Here is a 22,637-nt window from a genome sequence, read left to right as displayed (position 1 = left end):
TAGCAAAGAAAAACAATTGATTATCATTGACTAATCCAACAGAGAATGGTCCTACACAATAAACATGGAAGGAAAATAAGTTGCATCTTAGGAAACCAATTTAATAAAAAGTCAGTTAAGTGCCAGGCTGGCATAGCTCAGTGGTTGAGCATTGACCTATGAACCAGGAGGTCACAGTTGGATTCCAGGTCAGGGCACATGCCTGAGTTGTGGGCTCCATCCCCAGTGTGGGGCGTGCAGGAGGCAGCTGATCAATGATTTGCTCTCATCATTGGTGTTTCTCTCTCTCCCTCTTCCTTCTTCTCTGAAATCAATAAAAAACATATTTAAAAATAAAATAAAATAAAAAGTCAGTTAAGTCAAAATAATTTAGCCACTTAAAGACATGCTTGTGTAGAAGAGAAAAAGGACATGAACGTTGTTTTACATACATATTTGATGGTTTTAAGTAATGAAATGGCTTGAGGATAAGTAGAGATGGCATTCTTTTTTCCTCGCTTTATAATGATAGCCTGGCTCTCAGACTCAAAGATAGGCACCTAAGTTAGCAGATGATCCCTATTCAGTGAGAAGATCCAAAACATTTTAGGCTAACCAAACTTTAAAAGGGAAGAAGAAATGGTCAAATATCTGCTTATACTCTGTATTAGTTTAATTAGAGATTATGTGAAGTAAAATAATTAGGAGACATTGCACACACACACACACACACACACACACACACACACACACACACACCTTCTCGCTTCATGAATCAGTTTTATTTGACAGACATTACATGGATGGTTAAAACACATTTGATTATGAATAAGGTATCTAAAGGTTTGCTTTTATACAAAATTAACTCACAAAGCCCTATAGCACAACAAACTTTGTGAAGACAGTAATAGAACACAGCTTTGGTTGGCTTTTCTCAAGGATAGTATGGGGTGGGGATGGGGAACTGGCTTTAGCATTGGACATGAATGAAAGAAGGCAAACGCCTTGCTGTTGATTTCAGTGTAGCTAAGCTGAATCAGCTATAAGAGGCAAGAATGTTTAGAGGAGTGGGGAACCAGGTCAAAGGAGGGAAGTGAAGAACAATTCCACAGAAAACCACGGTCAGTCTGCCCAGTGAGGATGGGGGTGGTGGTGGTGAGGGCTGAGTCACTGCATGGCCTTCGGTTAACAAGAAACGCACTGTCCGGAAAGAGAGAAAGTAGGCAGGTGACAGGAAACCACAGTGAGCCCTCACTGCCTTCCCTGATTCAGTGTCCCTGCTCAGGCTTCGTTTATACCCCTAGGCATAACAATCTTGCCCAAGTGTGAGCCCCTGGAAGGCAGAGGGAAGGCTAAAACTGAAGCTTGAGAGCCTCTTAAAAGAAAAGTCACTTTGCACAATGCATTTTTCTCCCTTGAGTGCCCCAGTCAACTGCATGGCCCCATCAGGCACTCAGGAAATACTTCCTTGTCAAAGCAAGGAAGCCATCAAAGACTCACAGCGTCATGTCAAAAGAATTCAGAAATGAATGAGAAAAGACTCCCACTGGCAACAAAGGGTATCAATAAGAATAACTGGATTGAAACACATCAAATAGATTTGACTTCTCAAATCAATATGCTATGTGGTCTATTTTCGTAGTGATTTTTTAAACTATATTTTTATTTTTTAAATCTATTTTTATTAATTTCAGAGAGGAAACGAGAAGGAAAAAGGAATAGAAACATCAATGATGAGAGAGAATCATTGACCGGATGCCTCCTGCACACCCACTACTGGGGATTGAGCCTGCAACCTGGGCGTATGCCCAGATGGGGAATCAAACCATGACCTCCTGGTTCATAGGTTGACACTCAACCACTGAGTCATGCCCAACCACTGAGCCACGCTGGCTGGGCTCATAGTGATATATATTTTTTAAATCAATGGTCACCTTTGGAAGATGCTAAGGAACTTACTCACCATTCTGAAAACTGGTAACTTAAGGAAAAGAATACAATATCTGGCCCTAGCTGGTCTTGCTCAGTGGATATAGTGTTGGCCTCTGGACAAAAGGGTCCTGGGTTCAATTCCAGTCAAAGGCACTTACTGTGGTTGCCCGTGCAGGAGGCAACCAATTGATGTGTTTCTCTCATATCGATGTTTCTCTCTGTCCTTCCCTCTCTCTAAAAATCAATGGAAAAATAACTTCGGGTGAGAATTGAGAAAAAAAAATAAAATATTTTCCCTTCCTTTCCCATATGGATTCAGAATAAGCAATAGACAATGAGAAGTTTCTCTTTATAGGAGTATTCTGGCTAATAATTGAAGACAGAATGAGAGAATTAGACAATCAACATTTTGCAACCTCTAATGTAATCAAGGACCTGGGCAATGGTCACTAACGGCTGTTAACATTACAAAAAAAAAAAGACACCAGGCTTGAGAGCCTCATATGGGAACTACGTGCCACACTGTAAAGCATTCTTGACAAAGAACTAAAGCCTGAGGGGGATCAAGCCTCTGGATTTACTGCCAGTTTACAAGGAGTTCAGGGGGGCCAAGAATATGTTAGATGGCACCCTAAGGTGCAGTCAACAAAATGCAGATTGAAGGCAACTAACTCTACCAGCAAATGACTTAGTTTCTTCAACCAAAAAAAAATTGCCAAGGAAACATAAGTTAAAAGAGACAACCAACCAATTACAAAGCATGAACCTTCCAAATCCAGATTTGAACAAATGCCTTTTAAAATATTTGAACTATGTGTAATAATTGGATGTTTGGGCTAGATGTCTGAAGATAAGGAAACATTATTCATTGTTGCAGATGTAAAAGTGATATTGTCCTTATCTTGAAGAAATACGTGCTGAAATACTTCCGGATTGTTAAAATGCTCTCCATGTGCAAGTAGAAGAATAATGTTCTACACTGAACCTAAAAGATGAAAAAATTCATAGTGCTGGTGTAACTTGAACTGGCGCAATCAGTAGTTTCACAAGGGATTCAGCTAACCGTGTTATGCACAGCAAAGGAAGATGGGTTTTTTAAAGGCAGCAAGATATTAAAAGTGCATGCATGTGTGTACATGTCTGTGTGTGTTTCTTTTTTTTTTAATCTTCAACCGACGATATTTTTCCATTGATTTTTAGAGAGAGTGGAAGAGAGAGGAAGACAGAAATATCGATAGTTGCCTCCTGCACAATCACCAACCAGGGCCAGGACTGGGGAGGAGCCTGCAACCAAGGTACATGCTCTTGACGGGAATCAAACCCGGGATCCTTCAGTCCACAGGCTGACTCTCTATCCACTGAGCCAAACCAGCTAGGGCTGTGTGTGTGTTTCAATGGCTAACTTTGTTACTAAAGGCACTACTGTCAAATATTTTTAAAGAATTATTCCAATATATCCCAAGAAACCAGAAACACCAATCAGAAAGGATATATGCACCCCTATGTTCATAGCAGCACAATTCACCATAGCTAAGATCTGGAAACAGCCTACGTGCCCATCAGTAGTTGAATGGATTAGAAAACTGTGGTACATCTACACAATGGAATACTATGCTGCTCTAAAAAGGAAGGAATTCTTACCAGTTGCAACAGCATGGATGGAACTGGAGAGCATTATGCTAAGTGAAATAAGCCAGTCAATGAAAAGAAAACTACTACATGATCTCACTCATTTATGGATAATAAAGACCATTATAAACTGATAAACAAAAATAGATACAGAGGCAGAGTAGCATCGAACAGACTGATAAACTACAGTGGGAAGACTGGAAAATGGACACATATGTAATACCCTTTGTAATAAAAAATTATAAAAGAAAGAAAAGAAAAGAATTATTCCAAAAGTATTTTTCCTTTTTACTGCTATAGTTTATTCTCTGTGAATAATTATAAAATATAGCACAAGTAAACAAATTGTGATTATCTACCTACATGACATGCATTAAAAGAAATCTTGAGCCCTAGCCAGTTTGGCTCCATGGATAGAGCATTGGCCTGCGAACTAAAGGGTCCCAGGGTAGATTCTGGCCAAGAGCACATGCCCAGGTTGTGGGCTCAATTCCCCCCAGTAGGCGACGTGCAGGAGGCAGCCAATCAATGATTCTCTCTCATCATTGATGTTTCTATCTCTCTCCCTCTCTCCCTTCCCTCTGAAATCAATTAAAAAAATAAAAATAAATAAATCCTGAGGCAACTAGAATTTAAACTGTTTATTTTGGAGGATGTACAATGCTTAATCCCAAGTCCTTTGTTAAAATATACTTTTAGCTACTTAAAGCAAAAAGTACAATCCAAAGTGTATTCTCTACCACATGTCTATGAGCATGGACCTCGGGACAGAGCTGCAAGGTCACGTCTGTGAACATTCTGAATTTGGATGTTTTGGGGGTTTGAGGGGTGTGTGTGTGTGTGTGTGTGTGTGTGTGTGTGTGTGTGTGTGTATGTGTGTGCACATACACACACAGTGAGAATATAACTTTATTTTTTAAATATATTTTTATTGATTTCATAGAGGAAAGGAGAGGGAGAGAGAAACATCAATGATGAGAGAGAATCATTGATCAGCTGCCTCCTGCACGCCCCCAAATGGGGATCAAGCCTGCAACCTGGGTATGTGCCCTGACGCTCCACCACTGAGCCACTCCGGCCAGACTATAACTTTTTTTTGTCGTTCATATGTTAATGTCTTTTCTTTTTTTCAGCTTCCGTGAGATGCAATTGACATATAATAACATGTAAATTTAAGGTATACAAAGCAGTAATCTGATATGCTTATATATTACAATATGATCACCACAATAATGTTAGTTAACACATCCTTCAACTCACCACTTTGTTGAGGTGGTGGTAATGGTGTTAGTGACTTTCAAGTATATGGTACACTACAGCATTGTTAACCACTGTCAACCAGATCCCCCAGAGCTTACTTATCTTATGACTGGAAATTTGCACTCTGACCAACAACTCCTCATTTCCCACACCCCTGAGCCCTTGACAACCACCAATTTACTGTTTCTAAGTTCAGCTTTTCTAGATCCATACATACGTGAGATCACACAGTACTTGTTCCCCTCTGACTTATTTCACCTAGCATAATGCCCTCAAAGTTTATCTGTGTGGTTGAAATGACAGGATTTCCTTCTTTTTATAGCCAAATAATTTTCCGCTGTATATACATACCACATTTTCTTTATCTATTCGTCCACAAATGGTCTCATAAGCCATTTCCATGTGTTGACTATTGTGCATAATATTGCAATGAACAGGGGGATGCAGACATCGCTTCGAGATAATGATTTTATTTTCTTCAGATCCAGATCCAAAAGTGAAATTGTTGGATCATGTGATAATTCTATTTTAATTTTCTGAGGGACCTCCATACTGTTTTCCATAATGGCTATACCAATTCTTTTAATTTTTAATTTATTGATGAGAGAGAGAGAGAGAGAGAGAGAGAGATGTTTGTTGTCCCACTTATCTATGCATTCATTGGTTGCTTCTTTTATGCACACTGACTGGGGATCGAACCTGCAACCTTGGTGTATTGGGACGATGCTCTAACCAACTGAGCTACCCAACCAGGGCCTGGTTATACCAATTTAGACTATGATTTGGGGTTTCTTGAGATGAGTTTTGTACAAGGAAGGCTGTGGTTTTAGTTGTTTAGGTGTAAAATAGCATGATTCTGGTTTTTAACAGAATACTTATATTTTATTTTTTAATATATTTTTATTGATTTCAGAGAGGAATGGAGAGGGAGAGAGAGAGAAACATCAATGATAAGAATCATTGATCGGCTGCCTCCTGCACGCCCCACATTGGGGATCAAGCCTGCAACCTGGGCATGTACCCTGACTGGAAATTGAACCATGACCTTCTGGTTCATAGGTCAACACTCAACCACTGAGCCATGCCATCCAGGCAATACTTATATTTTTAAAATGTATGCTGAAGCATGGTAGATCAGCTGCCTAGCCCTCAGTGTACCACTCTCTGAGAGCTGACCCCCCATTTGGCAGGGCAAGCCTCGATAGCATCTGTCTGTACCTCACTGGTACTCCCTACACCCTCACTGCTCAGCAACAGGCTCTGGCCTCACCCACACCTACTGAAGCTGCAGAGTAACAGGATCCCTGGGAGAATGACACACACAGTGTCATCTAAGACGTGTTGATCTATATTGCATCGGTTCCTCACCCAGGTATCAGAATCACCTATGCAGCCTCCTCGTGCCTCTCTCTCCCCCAGCCTAGTCTACATCAGAATGTGGGGGGGGGGGCATATCAAGGTTGAAGATGGTCCCCTACATGATTCTCTGCATACCACCACTCTCCCAAACCCCATTTTAGGAAGGAGGAACATAAGTCTACATTGAACAATAGGGTGACAGGGTGCTTGCAGACCCTAGGCGTAATGATTCTAAGACACCTTTTAGGGCTGCCAAAGTACCACTAACAAGGCAGCAGCGAGCAGTTCCATGTTAACATTGGGCAGATGGCCCCTCCCCCGCATTCATTGTGGGGAAATCCCACTTCATTCTCATTTCAAAGAAAATAAAGAAATCCAGTAAGAGATCAACCAAAGGACTTGTATGCATGCATATAAGCATAACCAATGGACATAAGACACTGGGGGATAGGGGAGGCTACGGGACTGTCTAGGGCGGGGTGGGGGAATGGACACATATGTAATACCCTTTGTAATAAAATAAATAAATAATAAAAATATTAAAAAAAAGAAAAAAGAAATCCAGACACTCAACCAGTCTGGCTCTGTGAAAGGAGATGGCATTCTGAATCTTCATCACAGATCTAACCACATTGGATTGCTGCCTGCATCCCCCACCCACTAAGTGAAAGCTACAGGCAGGGAGCACGTCTGAAGTGTTTGCCCCTGGAGACCCAGCATTGGCCAAATGCCTGGCATATAGTCGGAACATAATAAACACTTGCTGAATGAAATTGACTCTTTTTAAAAAATATTTTTATTGATTTTCAGAGAGAGAGGAAAGGAGAGGGAGAAAAGGTGAGAATGAAACATCGATCAGCTGACTCCTGCACGCCCTCTACTGGGGATCAAGCCCCAAACCCAGGCATGTGTCCTGACTGGGAATCAAACAGGCAACCTTTCTGGGCATGGGACAACGCCCAACCGAGCCACACTGGCCTGGGCTGAAAATAGAGTCTTAACTTCTGGGTGCCAGGTGCCTTTATCCTCATCACATCATTACACTGTATCAAACCACTCTGGCAGATTCTACTTTCCAAGATGGCTGCAGCAGTCTCTCCCATCTGTCATGCTCTTCCAGAATGTGACCCCAGCTATCAAACAGGGGAAGTCTAATCTCCGTCCCTGCACCTTTGAATTTGGGCAGGCTTGTGAACACTGTGACCAGGAGAGTGCAGGAAAGGGATGTTGTATGACTTTGGAGGCAGGGTGACAAGAATCTAATCTGCAGTGTCCAACCCACTTGCTGGAATACCTGGAAGATCACCACACTGTGAGGAGGCCAAGTCACAGTGAGGGCCCATACGCAGGCACTCTAGTTGGCCACCCTGTTGCTGAGTCACCCAGCCCGCGACATATGAGTGTCAGAGCCTTTAGATGATTCTAGCTCCCCCACTGTCGAGTCATCCCCCAGTCTTCAAGTCTTTCCAGCTAAGGCCCCAGACATTGTGGAGTTGAGACAAGCCATCTCCACCATGTCTGGTCCAAATTCACAAAGTCCATGAGCATAATAAAATGGTTGTTTGAAGGTGCAACGGTTGGAGCAATTTGTCACACAGCAATTATAATTGGCACACACTCTATGAGGTGCCTATTGCTGTTCCTTATTTGGGAAGAATCTGATTCCCAGAGAGATCAGATAACTTGTCCAAGGGTGGGGAGCTGATATCCCAGCCACCAGCCAGTCTGGATTTGAAGCCTCTTTTCTTGCCCATGTTCCTGTTCATGCTTTTTCAATTGATGGTTTTCTAGGATGTAAGCTCTAGAGTCTGTGGCTACACAGATAAAAATGTGAAGATTACCACATTGCACATATGAATACAGGTAGTATACTCAAATATGAAACCAGGCCAAATCAGGCCTGCCCGCACTTATAAATTCTTACCTGGCTTTTTCTCAGACAGAAGGGCTCTTTGATACAGTATTTATTAAGAGTTTGAGGGAACAGAAACACTGAGCTAAACAATAGGAATATCAGCCCGGAGCCCAACATGAGAGAGAAGTCAGGAAAGGATGAAAAGAGAAGCAAAGATATTTCTTTCTCTGACATTAGATAAGAAGAGGATAAAAGGGGATCAGAGTTCTACTAGCAATATAGAGATATAACGGTGAGGGAGCCCAAGGGAGCTGACCCCTTCTCTAACATAGGCATCAGGGTCCTCTGTTTGTGAGGGTCAGGGCTGAGAAGAGCATTTGAGGAGCTTTAGAAGCAGTCTAAAAGAAGCAGCTGGCATTGGTCAGTGGTTGAGCGTCAACCTATGAACCAGGAGGTCATGGTTTGATTCCCAGTCAGGGTACATGCCTGGGTTGCAGGCTCAATCCCCAGTGTGGGGCATGCAGGAGACAGCCAATCAATGATTCTCTCTCATCACTGATATTTCTATCTCGTTCTTCCTCTCTAAAATCAATAAAAAATATTTAAAAAATAAAAGAAGCTCAGTGCAAAATGCACTATGGAATTTTCTCTTGCAGAGTATGTACGTATATCTGTGTACGTGTACAAAAGGAGTGGGTAAGAGGTAAATGAAAGCATTAATGGGTGGCTTTGAGAACCCAACAGAATGGACAACAGCCCCTTGGCCCATCCTCACCACCACTCCAGAGCCCAGTAGGGCCTGAGCCAAGCAGTGAATGGGCACCCTGGGGCTGTGCCCAGGTAGGAGAAAAAGGATCCATAGCTGAGCTTAGTGGCCTCCACCAACTGATCAAGGGAGAGTGGGGGAGCTCAATGCCTGCCAGGTGCCAAGACAGCCAGATACAAACTGTGAGGGGGCAGTCATGGAATGGGGGAGATGGTGGCAAGTGGAAAGGTTATGATAGTGGCAAGTGGAAAGGTTATGATAACTAAGTGCATAGGGCTGGGGATTCAGAGGGTGGAAGCACACCCTGCAAGGACATGTGCAGGGAGCTTTGCAGACCTAGACAAAGTGGTGGACAGAAGTTCTAAAGGAAAGGCAAAGACAAAGTAGTGGCCAAAGACGGGTGAGGGAAGGGAGTCTTCTACTTCCTTCCTTCCTCCCTCCCTCCCAACATTTCTCGTCTACACATTTCTTTCCAAAATTCCTTTCTCAAAAGACTCTCCAGAACATTGCCACCATGGAAAGGGAGATTGCCTATCCATACAAGTATCCTGGCATTTTCAGCCTTCAGAGAATCTCAAGGTTAAACCTCTCTGAAAAATTAAATATTTCTTCAAACACACCTAGAACTAGCACTACATAGAAAAAAAAAAAAAACGATGGATTCACAGTCCATGAGGACGTATGCCTCAATGAAAGCTAACATCCTCTTGGAGGTCAAACACATAACAGATCTGCAATCAATATTTATTTTGAATGAATGTTGTCTTTGAAAGAAAGCATGTTTGGGGGAAGTTCCCATTCTTGACCCTGGAACTCAAAGGATCTCAACCTGTTGCAGGTTTGACATTGACAACCTCACTTGGATTTATACCCAGCCCTCAGCCCTATTCCAGCTGGAGAGTCCTGGTCCACATCACCCCACACATTTTTCCCCAAAGGGCACCATGTATGTTCTCATACATGAAACCTGGTTCCTTATTCCTTACATCACAAAATTTCCTCCATCTACATGGCTTGAGGTCAACTTTAACCCCTATCTCAGACCACCCACTACATTCTCAGACTTACTAACTACAGAGCTACTAAAGCATTTCTAATTATTATAAACTTCCTTGTGATATCTTTTGACTTAGTATTGTCTTTGACTAGGAGTTGCTAAATTTTTTCTGCAAGAGCCAGACAGTAAATATTTTAGGCTTTGTGGGCCATATGTTCTGCTGCGACTACTCAATTCTTCCATTATAGTGACAATGCAGCCATGGATAATAGGAAAAGGAATGAACATATCTATGTACCAATAAAACTTTATTTATAAAAATAATCAGCAGGCCAGATTTGGTCTGTAGCCCATAGTTTGCCAGTCTCTGTCTTAGATTGTTATTTGAACTCTTATTATCTCTTAAATTATGTCTTATTACTCTAAAACAAATTTAAGTTCCTTAAAAGAAGGAATTGGGCATATATTTTCATTTACTCTTAGCCCCTACCTGGCATAGTACTACACAAACAAGGACTATGTAAAATTTTAGACTAAGCATTTGAGTGTACATTGAGTGATGTGCCACATATCATAATTAGACTCCTTTTTTGTCAATTAAGTGTGTACACTGATGGTGCGAACATTAATTTCTAACTAGTACCAACTTAGTTGTATGTCATAAGGTATTTTTAACTTTTCTGCTCTGCTTGTTCACCACGTTTTTTTTTTCTTCTAATAATTTCCACAGATGGCCTGATACTTTCATTCTACCTGCTACTTAACAGACTATCACATTGCACAAGCGATTTGACTTCAATAGGACTTGGACTCTGTGCAAACCCAAGTGCCCACTTCAGCATTTGGTTTCCCCATCACATCACAGGAGCAAGGAGAGAAAAAGGTTTGCACAGGTAAAACGGAAGCTTAAAAAAAAAAGGAGAGGAAATCTATCTCCACTGTTCCCCACAGAAGCAAACATGAAACAAGTACCCATAACCAAAAAAAAAAAACTAACTCCACCATGGCTTAGTGACAGTTCCTGTCAGATGCTTCTAGCTCATTTCTCAATTGATAACTGCAACAGAGAGAAAAGAAAGTAGACATCTTCTGAAGAATTTCAAATATGCAATAAATTACATTGTCCCTCAAGACCCTCCTTTTGAATATCTTAAAGTAGATGTCATATAAGGAGCTAAAAGTAACTATTTTAGTCTTTCAGAATGAAACAAAAAAAAAATAGGTCCCAGAAAGCCTGAGACTTTACTTCTTGTCAGCGTGACCTTTAATACAGATATAGTCCCCACTTCCTTTTATCGTCTCAAATGAAGACAAGAGCAACTCAGTGCAGGCAGCAGGGGCAACATAGGTCCTTGTCACCCAAGTCACTCTACGCTTGCCCAGAGATTCAAATAGCTGTAAAGGTCTGTTGGGAAAAAGAATACTCTCCCACCCATCCCCAAATTCCCCTCCCCAGAGGCAACCACTTTTACCTCTTCTAGTTGATCCTTTGATATTTGCTTCCAAGTCCCTAAGTAAGATGCTAACACCATATGCCTTGGTGTCTTCACTCTTAGGCATTATTTGCTGCTTTCCCTGCATGGAATCCCAGTTACTGCTCTCCTCTCTTACTCCCTCTACACATTTCCTACCTTCCCTCACCTCTTAGATGGGTAGATCAGCATTTTGGTTGTATCAGTGTTCAATGTTTTTCAGGGTTGAATTGTTTCCCCCAAAAATTCCTATGTCCTAGCTCCCCAGTACCTCAGAATGTAACCTTATTTGGAAATAGGGTCATTACAGATGACTTCTAGCCTGCAGAAAACTGTGAGAGAATACATTTGTGTTATTTAAGCCCCCCAGTCTCTGGTACTTTCTTCTGACCGATCCAGCAAACTTATGCACATGGTTACATCATTAGGACCGCAAAACCTTACTGAAAACCTAGCCACCAGCCTAGGAGTGTTTCTTTTCTATTGGAACCATTTTTCCCTGGAGCTAATACTGGCCTTGTTTGTTCTTTCGCTTAGTTTTCATTTGCTCACTGAAAACTTCAGTAAATAAAACTGACTCAATTCCAAACTCTTCCGCCCCTGTCTATATCGCCTCTCAAGAGGTCCAGGTGCATCAGGTGGTCTTCATGTCATCCTCCCTCAAAGCCTTCTGACCTGGGGTGCAGTGAACATTAGGATGCACTAACCACATGGCAAGGCGGGTTCTGGCCTTGGTACAAGTTCAAGAGACTGCATTATCCAGAAGCATGAAGAGTGACTGGAGGTTTGAAGCAGAGGGAAAATACAACCATAAATGTGGGTTCTCTCTGAAGACACTGGTGGCAGGTGGACTCATGGTGGGAGACTGCAGGTGGCAGAGAAACCAGCTGGACAGTAAAGCTAGAAGGGGGATGAGAACTAAAGCTGAAGCAGCACACTTAACTAAGGGACATTCCTAGGATTTAAATAGTCTCCATAAACAAATGGCATGTAGGACATGCAAGTGCAGGTGAAAATGTCCTTACTTAAAGATAGAATGACACCTTCCTTTACACCAATACCAACTTCACCCAATTCTAACTTGGCAACTAAGGTAAATTTCTTTTAAGAAATAAACTAAAAGGAGGGGCAGTGCTTTCTAGATCATCTGAAATAAAGAAACAGGGGCCAGAAAAATAAATTAGAGAATCACAATATAAGCATAACCAATGGATGGAAGACACTGGGAGGAGGGTGAAGGCATACGCAGATTGCTTGGTCAAGCCAATTTGGCTTTGAGTTTCCTGATAGCTAAACCAAAAAAGGAAACATGATCAATTATATGGTTTACACTTTTCATGGCAAAGGATGGATAGAAAAAGAAAAACTAACTGGCAGAAAGAGCTTTGCATATGAGGCTTCATGTAGCATGGTTTTCAGACCGAGGGCAAACCAGGTCACAATAAGCTTAAAAAGGAAAAAAGGAACAGATTTGAATCAAAAATATCAGAGTACATCTCATGTAGTGAAGGTAAATGTTTTCTGTGAAATCAGTCTTTCAATCATAAATGATGGCTGTGTGCACCAGGTTACAATGTTAAATATATTTCTTACTGGGAGATAATGGTCACAAAAATTTGGAAAGAGCAGGAGGAGGTAGTAAGTGGACTTAATTTCCATCTGAGCCAGTACCTATACCTTCCTGCCCTTGCTACACCAGATTATGGTCCTGACTCCCTGCCAGTTCTTCTCCTCAGCCCTTGACTCTATCCAGTGGTCCTGCTTTGCACCTTGTAGGCCATCTCCCTATAGTGGGACCTTTGGGCAAGTATGACAATGTGGGTTCCCTCTCTCCTTCTGGCCCCTTGACCTTCTGACCCATCTCTGAATCTCCCTACCATCTTACTGTCCCTCCCTACCCCAGTCTCTCTCTTCTGTAAAAGCCTCTGTCAGGGATGGGAGAAACAGAATAGTACCTTTTCCTGTAGGCTCCAGACCCTATCTTCTCCAGTTATTCCACGTTCCTTCCTTTTGAAAATGTGAACCAATTACTTATGCAGGCAAACCTCATTTTATTGTGCTTAGCTTAATTGCTCTGCACAGGTACTGCATTTTTTTTTTTTACAAATTGAAGATTTGTGGCAACCCTGAATTGGACAAGTCTATTAGTGCCATTTTTTCTAATAGCATTTGCTCGCTTCATGTCTCTACATCATATTTTGGTAATTCTCGCAATATTTCAAACTTTTCATTATTATTATATTTGTTATGGTGATCTTCAATTGTTACTATTGCAATTATTTGGGGGTGCCATAAAATACACCCATATAATATGACAAATGTAATCAATAGATGTGTGTATTCTGACTGCTCCACTGACTGGCCATTCCCCATCTCTCTCTCCCTCTCTTCAGGCCTCCCTATTCCATGAGACACAACAATATTGAGATTAGGCCTAATAATAGCCCTACAATAGTCTCTAAATATTCAGGTGAAAGGAAGAGTCTCTTGTCTCTCATTTTAAATAAAAAAAAAAACTAGAAATGATTAAGCTTAGTGATAAAGGCATGTTGAAAGCCAACATAGGCTAAAAGTGAGGCAGGCCTCTTGTGCCAGTTAGCCAAGTTGTGAATGCAAAGGAAAAGTTCTTGACAGAAATGAAAAGTGCTGCTCTAGTGAACACATAAATGATAAGAAAGTGAAACAGTCTAACTGCTGATATGGAGAAAATGTTAGTGGCTTGAGTATAAGATCAAACCTGCTACAACATTCCCTTAAGCCGAAGCCTAATCCAAAGCAAGGCCTTAACTCTCTTCAATTCTATGAAGGCTGAGAGAAGTGAGGAAACTGCAGAAGAATAGTTTGAAGCTAGCAGGGCTTGGGTCATGAGATTTAAGGAAAGAAGCCATCTCCATAACACAGAAGTGCAAGGTGAAGCAGCAAGTGCGGATATGGAAGCTGCAGCAAGTTATCCAGAAGATCTAGCTAAGATAATTAATGAAGGTGGCTACACTAAAACAACATATTTTCAGTGTAGATGAAATAGCTTTATATTAAAAGAAGAGAAGATACCATCTAGGACTTCCATAGGTAGAGAGGAGAAGCCAATGCCTGGCTTCAAAGCTTCAAAGGACAGGCTGACTCTCTAGTTAGGTGCTAACCCAGCTAATGAATTTAAGTATAATCCAATGCTAATTTACCACTCCCCAAAATCCTAGGGTCCTTAAGAATTATGCTAAATCGACTCTGCCTGCGCTGTATAAATAGAACAACAAGGAGTAGATGACAGCACATCTGTTTACAACATGGTTTGCTAGTTTACTGAGTATTTTATGCCCACTGTTAAAATCTACTGCTCAGAAAAAGATTTTTCAAAATACAGGGTGGGGCAAAAGTAGGTTTACAGTTGTTTGTATGAAAAATAATACAATAATTAATAAATAATATACAAGAATAAAATCTGTGTTTTGTGTACTCACAACTGTAAACCTACTTTTTCCCCACCCTGTATTACTGCTCACTGATAATGCACCTGGCCACCCAAGAGCTCTGATGGAAATGTACAATGAGACTAATGTTGTTTTCATGCCTGCTAACACATCCATTCTGCAGTCCATGGATCAAGAAGTAATTTTGACTTCCAAGTCTTATTAAGAAACTAGAGGGCCGGTACACGGATTCGTGCGCTGGTGAGGGGCATGGCCTGCTGTGGGAGCACTGCTCATCCCGGTCAGCTGAGCGGAGCTCCCACTGTGGGAGAGCACTGACCACCAGGGGGCAGCTCCTGCATTGAGCGTCTTCCCCCTTGTGGTCAGTGTGCATCATAGCAACTGGTTGACCAGTCATTCTGATCGTTCCACCATTTGGTCACTGGGCTTTTATATATATAGATGTATTTCATAGTTACAATATAGTTATGGAGATATAAAGTACAGCTTAGGGAATATAATCAATAATAGTATAATAACTATGTATGGTGTCGGATGGGTTCAAGACCTATTGGGGGAGATCATTTTGTAAGTTATATAAATGTCTAACCACTATACTGTACACCTGAAACTAATACAATATTGAATGTCAACTGTAATTGAAAAAAATACATTTTGTAAGGCTGTAGCTGCCATAGATAATAATTCCTCAGATGGGTCTGGGGCAAAGTAAATTGAAATCTTCTGGAAAGGATTCACCATTCTAAGTGCCACTACAAACATTTGTGATTCTTAAGAAGAGGTCAAAATATAAGCATTAACAGGCATTTGAAGAAGTTGATTCCAACCCTCATGGATGCTTTTAAGAGGTTCAAGACTTTAGTGGAAGAAGTAACTACAGTTGAAATAGCAAGAGAAGTAGAATTAAAAGTAGATGAGGATGTGCCTGAACTGCTGCTATCTCATGATAAAACTACAATGGATGAGGAGTTGTTTCTGATGGATGAGCAAAGAAAGTGGTTTCTTGAGATGGAATCTATTCCTGGTGAAGATGCTGTGAAGGTTGTTGAAATGACAACAACAAACAATTCAAAATACCACATAAACTTGGCTGATAAAGCAACAATCAAGTTTGAGAGGACTGAAACTAATTTTGAAAGAAGTTGTACTGTGGGCAAATGTTATCAAATGGCACCACATGTTACAGAGAAATCATTCACAAAAGAGTCAATTGAGGCAAACATCATTGTTGTCTTATTTTAAGAAACTTCTACATCTACCCCAACCTTTAGCAACCACCATGCTGATCAGTCAGCAGCCACCAACACTGAGGCAAAACCCTCCACCAGCAAAAAGTTTATGACTCATTGACAGCTCAGATGATGGTTAGCAGTTTTTATGTACATAATGCTAATGCACACTTATTAGACTACAATATAGTGTAAACATAACTTCATATGCACTGGGCAACCAAAAAAATTGATGTGATTTGCTTTATTATGATATTCACTTTACTATGGTGGTCTGGAACTGAACCCGCAATATTTATGAGATATGCCTGTACACCCATGTTCATAGAGGTACTATTCACAATAGCCAAAAGGTAGAAGCAACCCAAGTGTCTATCAACAGATGAATGAATGAGCATATGTGGTCCATACAATGGAATATTATTCAGCCTTAAAAAGGAATGAAGTTCTGATACATGCCACAACATGGATGAACGTTGAGAACACTGTGTTAAGTGAAGGGAGCCAGTCACAGAAAGAAAAATATTATATGATTCCATTTATATGAGGTACCTAGAACAGGCAAAATCCAAGACAGAAAGTTATTAGGGTCTGGGGGAAGTGGGTAATGGAGAGCAACCACTTAAGTTTCTGTCTGGGATGATAAAAAAAGAGTTCTGGAAATAGTCATGATGGTTGCCCAATATCATGAATGTACTTTATGCCACTGAATTGTATGGTCAAAATGGTAAATTTTATGTTATATGTATTTCATCACTATAAAAATGCACAGTCTTAGTCCAATCATGAGAAAACCCAATCTGAGGAACATTCAACCAAATACTGATCAATACTCTTCAAAAGTGTTAAGGTCATGAAAGACAAGAAAGGACTGAGGAAATGTCACTGATTTCAGGAGACTGAGGAACAATAACAACTAAATGCAATGTGGGATCCTGGATAGGATCCAAGAACAAACACACACACACACACACACACACACACACACACACACACACACAAAAGAAGGCATTAGTAGAAAACTGATGAAATTAAATAAGACCGTTAGTTAATAATATTACACCAATGTTGATTTCCTGATTCTGATAACAGTACTATGATTATGTAAGAAGTGAACACTAGGGGAAGCTGAATGAGGAATATGGAAACTCTCTATGCTATTTTTGTATCTTTTCCTTCAGTTTAAAGGAAAAATAAAAAGTTACAGTTCATATTTGAAGTACCCAAATCAGAAGAGAACACTGCAGAGATGGTGGGGCAGCATTTGAAAGACTCATCAGAATCCCTTCATCCCAGACTGGTCAATAATATAATGGAAATGAGCAACGGCTCCTTGCTCTCTGGATTGGGTGAAAATACTATACTGGCATCTTGACCCTAGCAAGAACCATGTAGAAGAATCTAGAAAGATAAGCAGTCCATTCCATTAAAGAGGGGCCCTGGAGTGTGTCAAGGCCCATGGTGGACCATTATAGGAGGGCCTGTCCCCTCCCTAGGGGGCTAGCTGAATGCTGCCCCTGGAACACCATCACATCTGTCTTGAATGTCTCTCCATTAGTCAGGGAGCACTCGTTTTGCTAAGATGAAAGGACAGATTGAGGGCTCCTTCTGTGCCTGCTTGGTAACAATTGTCTGGGTGAGTGGCCACAATTGGTCTGAGATATGCTTTTCCTGTAACATTCCTCCTGGTCGTGAGAATGTGGGAAAGGACGCACAAGGCTCCCTTTAATTGTTTCCCCAAAGAATCTGACAATTATTCAAAGGCCAACCAGTTTAGGTCATCAGTTCACAACACATTATTTCTTAAGATTCCTGAGAACATGTTTATGGCTCGGGCGGCATATGCCAGCCCATTCTACACTCCCCAGAGCAGAGCCCTCCTGGGACAAGGTCTTCAGCTGGGCAGTTACTCTCTCAAGAGGGAGCTGTTTGGATAGTGACAAGCCTCCCCTGGGATACCAAGTGTCCACACTGAACCCTTGGGGCTTGTAGGGACTGGAGTATACTGGATGTCCAAAACATGACCAAACTAATTTATTTAGTCCAGAGTCTCCAAGTTGACTCAACAATGGAATCAACCACAAAGCACACAACAACAACAGAAAAAACCCCAGGCTTTTATTTTCTTTGGGGCCAGATGTAACCAACCCCATCTTCTATTTTCTTCCTCCCAAGGGGCAGATTCTTCTGTCATTTCCTGTTCTTGTCCCCCTGCTTCCTCATTCCTCTCTTGCTGGTCAGCCCAGCTGTTACCAGCCATCCCAACTTCCTGCTCTTTTTCAAGGCCATCTCCCCAGTTCCAGCAGCCCTGGGAGGGTAGTGCTAGGTGAGGGTCCCAGCTGGGATCACCAAATGCCGGGACAGTCCTACAGAGAAACAAAACACCTGACAAACTTCATGGCCTGCTGGGCTGAGAGAAATCTCCCTCTCAACTTCCTCAAACTCTGCAAAGATGGATGCTGTCTTGCACACAGACTACCACCAAAATGACTGACCTTTGGCTCTGGAACCTATGAATACCAGCAAGGGGACATTAAAGTTGCAGATGGAATTAAGACTGTTCATCAGCTGACTTTAAAATAGGGAGAATACCTTGAATCATCCAGGTGGACCTAATATAATCTTAAGGATCCTTAAAAGTCTAAGTTGTGTGCAAAGAGAAGGTCAGAGTGATTCAATATGAGAACATGACCCACTGTTAGAGGCTTTGAAGATGGAGGGAGGGAGCCATGAGCCAAGGAATATGAGCAGTCTCTAGACACCAGAAAGGGAAGGGGAAAGGGGAAAGGGAAAAGGAAAAGGAAAGGGAAAGGGAAAGGACAGGGAATTGAAATCTCCCTAGAGTTTCCAGAAAGGAATGCAGCCTTCTCAATATGCTGATTTTAGCCCAGTTAGACCCGCATCAGATTTATGACCTACAGAACAATAAGATAATAAATTTGTGTTGTTTTAAGCCTAATATGGGGGGAATTTAAAATTCTCCTAATTGTGGTAAAAATTCTCCTAATTTTGTGGGACAATAGGAAAGAAATACACCTAGTTATCAAACGCTATAGCAACTTGTTTTAGGCCTGCCAAATAAGTGGTTCTTTAAGTAAAACTATCTATGCAACATCCACAGCACTTTCAAGTTGTCTCCCCTGAAGGCTGAGCTCCATGCCACTGGCTGCCATTGGCCTCCAGTTCCTTAGGCCTTCCATCCAAAGGAGCCAGTGCCCAGGGACAGAAAACACCCGTGGTTTCATGTCACAGGGCAATTCTAAATAAAATACTTTGCTTGTGCCACTTTTATGTGGTATCTGCTTGACACAGACCTTTAAAAAGAAAACCCACTCAGAGTTATTTCTGTAACTGAAGGTGGGCAAGAATGGGGATAGTAAAATGAGATTATTACTTATGAAATGAGCAATGGAAGTTAAGCCTAGTGTTACCTATCATCTGATGCATCAATTTGCAACTAAGTATAGAGATGACAATTTCCATTCAGACCATCCAAACCCCACAGTGCGTGGGTTTCATCTCAGCATCCTTCTTCAGTGGTCTCAAAGCTGGTGTATGCCAATCTGTTTTGGTTATTTGTTTGACCAGTGCCATAAATTCCCAGAGAGCCAGAATTCTCTTTTCGATGTGTGTGTGTGTGTGGGTGTGTGTGTGTGTGTGTGTGTGTGTGGCGAGTTCCCTAAGTGCACAGTGAAACAGAATCCTCCTGAATAGAGGGTGGGGGTGAAGAGGGAAAGCCTCATGGCGGTCAACACTCCATATTTCAACAGAGTGGGGTTCTCTTTCCAACTAGCTGGGAGTTAGGGTTCAAACTCTAACAGCATCCAAACAACAAGGTCCTGTTTAATGATTCCTATTACCCAGGCTTGACAGTAGTTAGGGCTAACAAAGGCTGGCCTAAAAATGAAGGGCTATGACTTACAATGCTAGAACAGTGGGGCCATTTAAGCTCTATTTTGAGCAAGTCTTAAGTTACCCGTGAAGCAGCATATGGCTCCTAGAATTCTCCAAAGCATGAAAGCATTAAAAGATTGGAGTGCCTGTGACCATGCACTGGTCCCCAAATGAGTGTTCACACACTGACAAAAGCAGACGGCCGACAGTCCAGTCACCACAAGCAGCTTCCAAAGGGACCTGCCATCGTGCCGTAATCTCCCGAACCATTAGCAACAGCTAAAATATAAGCCAAATGACAAATTTTGGAAGTAAGCCAACATGGCGTTTCCACTACCAATTTATGATATTGGAGACTTTATGTTTTTGACAAGAGGGCATTTTCTAAGCAATTACTCCCTGGGGAGGAAGAAAAAAAAATCCTGAAGCAAAATGCCAGGGACTGGGTTCAGGCTAAACATAACGTAGAGCAAGAGGAAAGGAGAAGGAAAACATCGTACATTGCACAGGGGGCCAGCAACACTTCCCTAAAATGCAGGATGAGAACCCTGCAGAAATGAGCACATTGGCTCCCTTATCTCAAATCTGCTCTACACAACCCATGTGCTTCATTACATCCCCAGGAGGAAGTGTGGCAAGTCTGAACGCTGACCACAACTAAGAAAGATAAAGTGGAAGATTTCTTCTGTGGGGGGCCTGGCAAGGAAACTTTGGACAGTGCACCCTTTACAAGGAGCAATCACCGATTGGGTTATTTTTCTTGACAAGTTTAGTGCAAAAGAAATGTCTGTTAATGGCTAATCAAGTGTCACAGGAATGCACTTACATATATGGTAGAAGTCGTCTGGACACAAATGTTGGCATGAGGCCAAAATTCTCCTACCAACCACATAATGAATAATTTGTACTTATTTCCTTGCATCTTTCAAAAGAGAAATACTTCCAAACATGTAAATATACCTTACAAAACGACAGGGCCAGCGGCAGGGAAGACTGAGCAGCACTGACTCTCTCAGATGCTCCTGACCATATGTGATGTGCACAGGAGATGAGCCTAAATGATACCATTAAATACCAATTCCCACGTTGGGGAAATGAGATTCTGGCTTTAGAGTCATACATCACATGTCGTTTTCACTCATTCAACAAAGATGTTTCTTTTGCTGCCCATCGTGGCTGAGACACTGTGCCAGGTGCCAGGATACCAGCGTGGAGGAGACGGCCATGGTCTTCACCTTAGCGCCAAAGGAACTGCAGTCCACGGAGCATGACCTGGGGCATCCTTGCAGTCCCTGCTGGGACTTCCTGAGCCAGCACGTGCCCTATGCCGTCTCCTCAAGCAGTGATACTTCCTGCATCCATCCCTGTATCCATCCTGCTTTTGAGGGAGGGAGGAAGGGAGGAGAGGGAAGAGGGAATGATGTCTGCCTACAACAAATCAGATTTCCTTGCATTTTCCAGCAGAGCAAAGATAAAAAAGATGTCTCATGTTCCCCCACCCCTCCAAAATAAATAACTCATCCCCAATTGGTGGTTTTTTTCCTGTTTATAATTAAAAACCCAGGAAAGTGAAATTCTGACTGTAGCAGGCATGAATTATTTTAGTCAGTCATGCTTTTCCCTTCTATTTCCTAAGCAAGAACTCGTCAGCCTCAGGCTGAGAGCCAATATTTCCCAGACCCAGCCTAGGACAAAGTGGAGGGATGGGATCAAGGAGAGCCCCTGGAGGACAAGGAAGCGACAGTGCTGCTGGAGCCAGTCAAGGACTAATGATTCTGGCAGATGCCTGAGTCATCACCACAGAAAGTTTTCCCTCCCTTATATCCAAAAACTGATGCTCATAAATTTGACAAATTATTGACTTAGCTCCCCCCCCACCCCCATTATCACAAGAAAGCAATCTATGGCAGAAGAAAAAAACAAAGAATACTCCTAAAACAAGCTGCCAGATTGGGGGAGGGGGGACACTGAGCTAGCACAGAATGAGGCCTTGCTCCTCCCCACTGTTCCAACCCCACCCTGCTTACCCCCCACCTCAAGAAGTACAGAAACATGCTCATCTACAGGACTACTCAAACTGGCCCTGGTTTTACTTTTTCATATCCCACCCCTGAAAGACATTTCTAAATGGGGTGATTCAGAACTCTCCAGTCATGCTGTGCCTTTAAATATATTTTCCTACCACTGAAGGTCCACCACCTGGGTGCTCTTGACAGGACAATCTATTTTAAAAACAGAGGCTCCCAAGGCACATCCAGCACAGAGCCAACACACGTGTGTCAGCAGCCAATGTCAATGACAAAGCTGGTCTAGGGGAAGGGCAGCAGGCACTGGTGGCATTTGGGTGCTCAAATTAAAGCTCAGATGAGTGAGAGGAACCTGGGATATTGGGAACTATTGTTATTTCTCCCTCATGGGCCAGACAGGCACATGGTGGGACCAAAGTTATCAGATGAAAAACAATATACCAGCCCTGTTGGGTGTGACTGGACCATTCAAAGGAGAGTGACCTGGAGTCAATCATTAAATAGCATTTCCACCTAGAGGTTCACATAATCATTGTGACCTGCAAATTTTCAGCAACTCTCAGAAAGAATGAGTCAGTCCCACCAAAGAGAGCACAATCTGGTTGTAATTGTGGGAGATAATTCTAATTCTTAAGGTTAGAGGTGTTTGAAGGGGTAGGCAGTGCACCCAAGAGGATAAATAAGAGTATGAGCCTGATATCTCTAGCAACTGACTGTCAATCATGGCTCATATCTGGGAGGCAATAGGGAGTGGTGGGGAGCATAGCAAACTGAACCTACATACTTGCCCATCTGAACAGATCTGTACCA

This window comes from Myotis davidii, unplaced genomic scaffold (genome assembly GCF_000327345.1).
Source record: "Myotis davidii unplaced genomic scaffold, ASM32734v1 scaffold161, whole genome shotgun sequence".
In the NCBI taxonomy this organism is placed as follows: Eukaryota; Metazoa; Chordata; class Mammalia; order Chiroptera; family Vespertilionidae; genus Myotis; species Myotis davidii.
The sequence above is the reverse complement of the archived record's forward strand: the minus strand, read 5'-3'. Positions refer to the sequence as shown.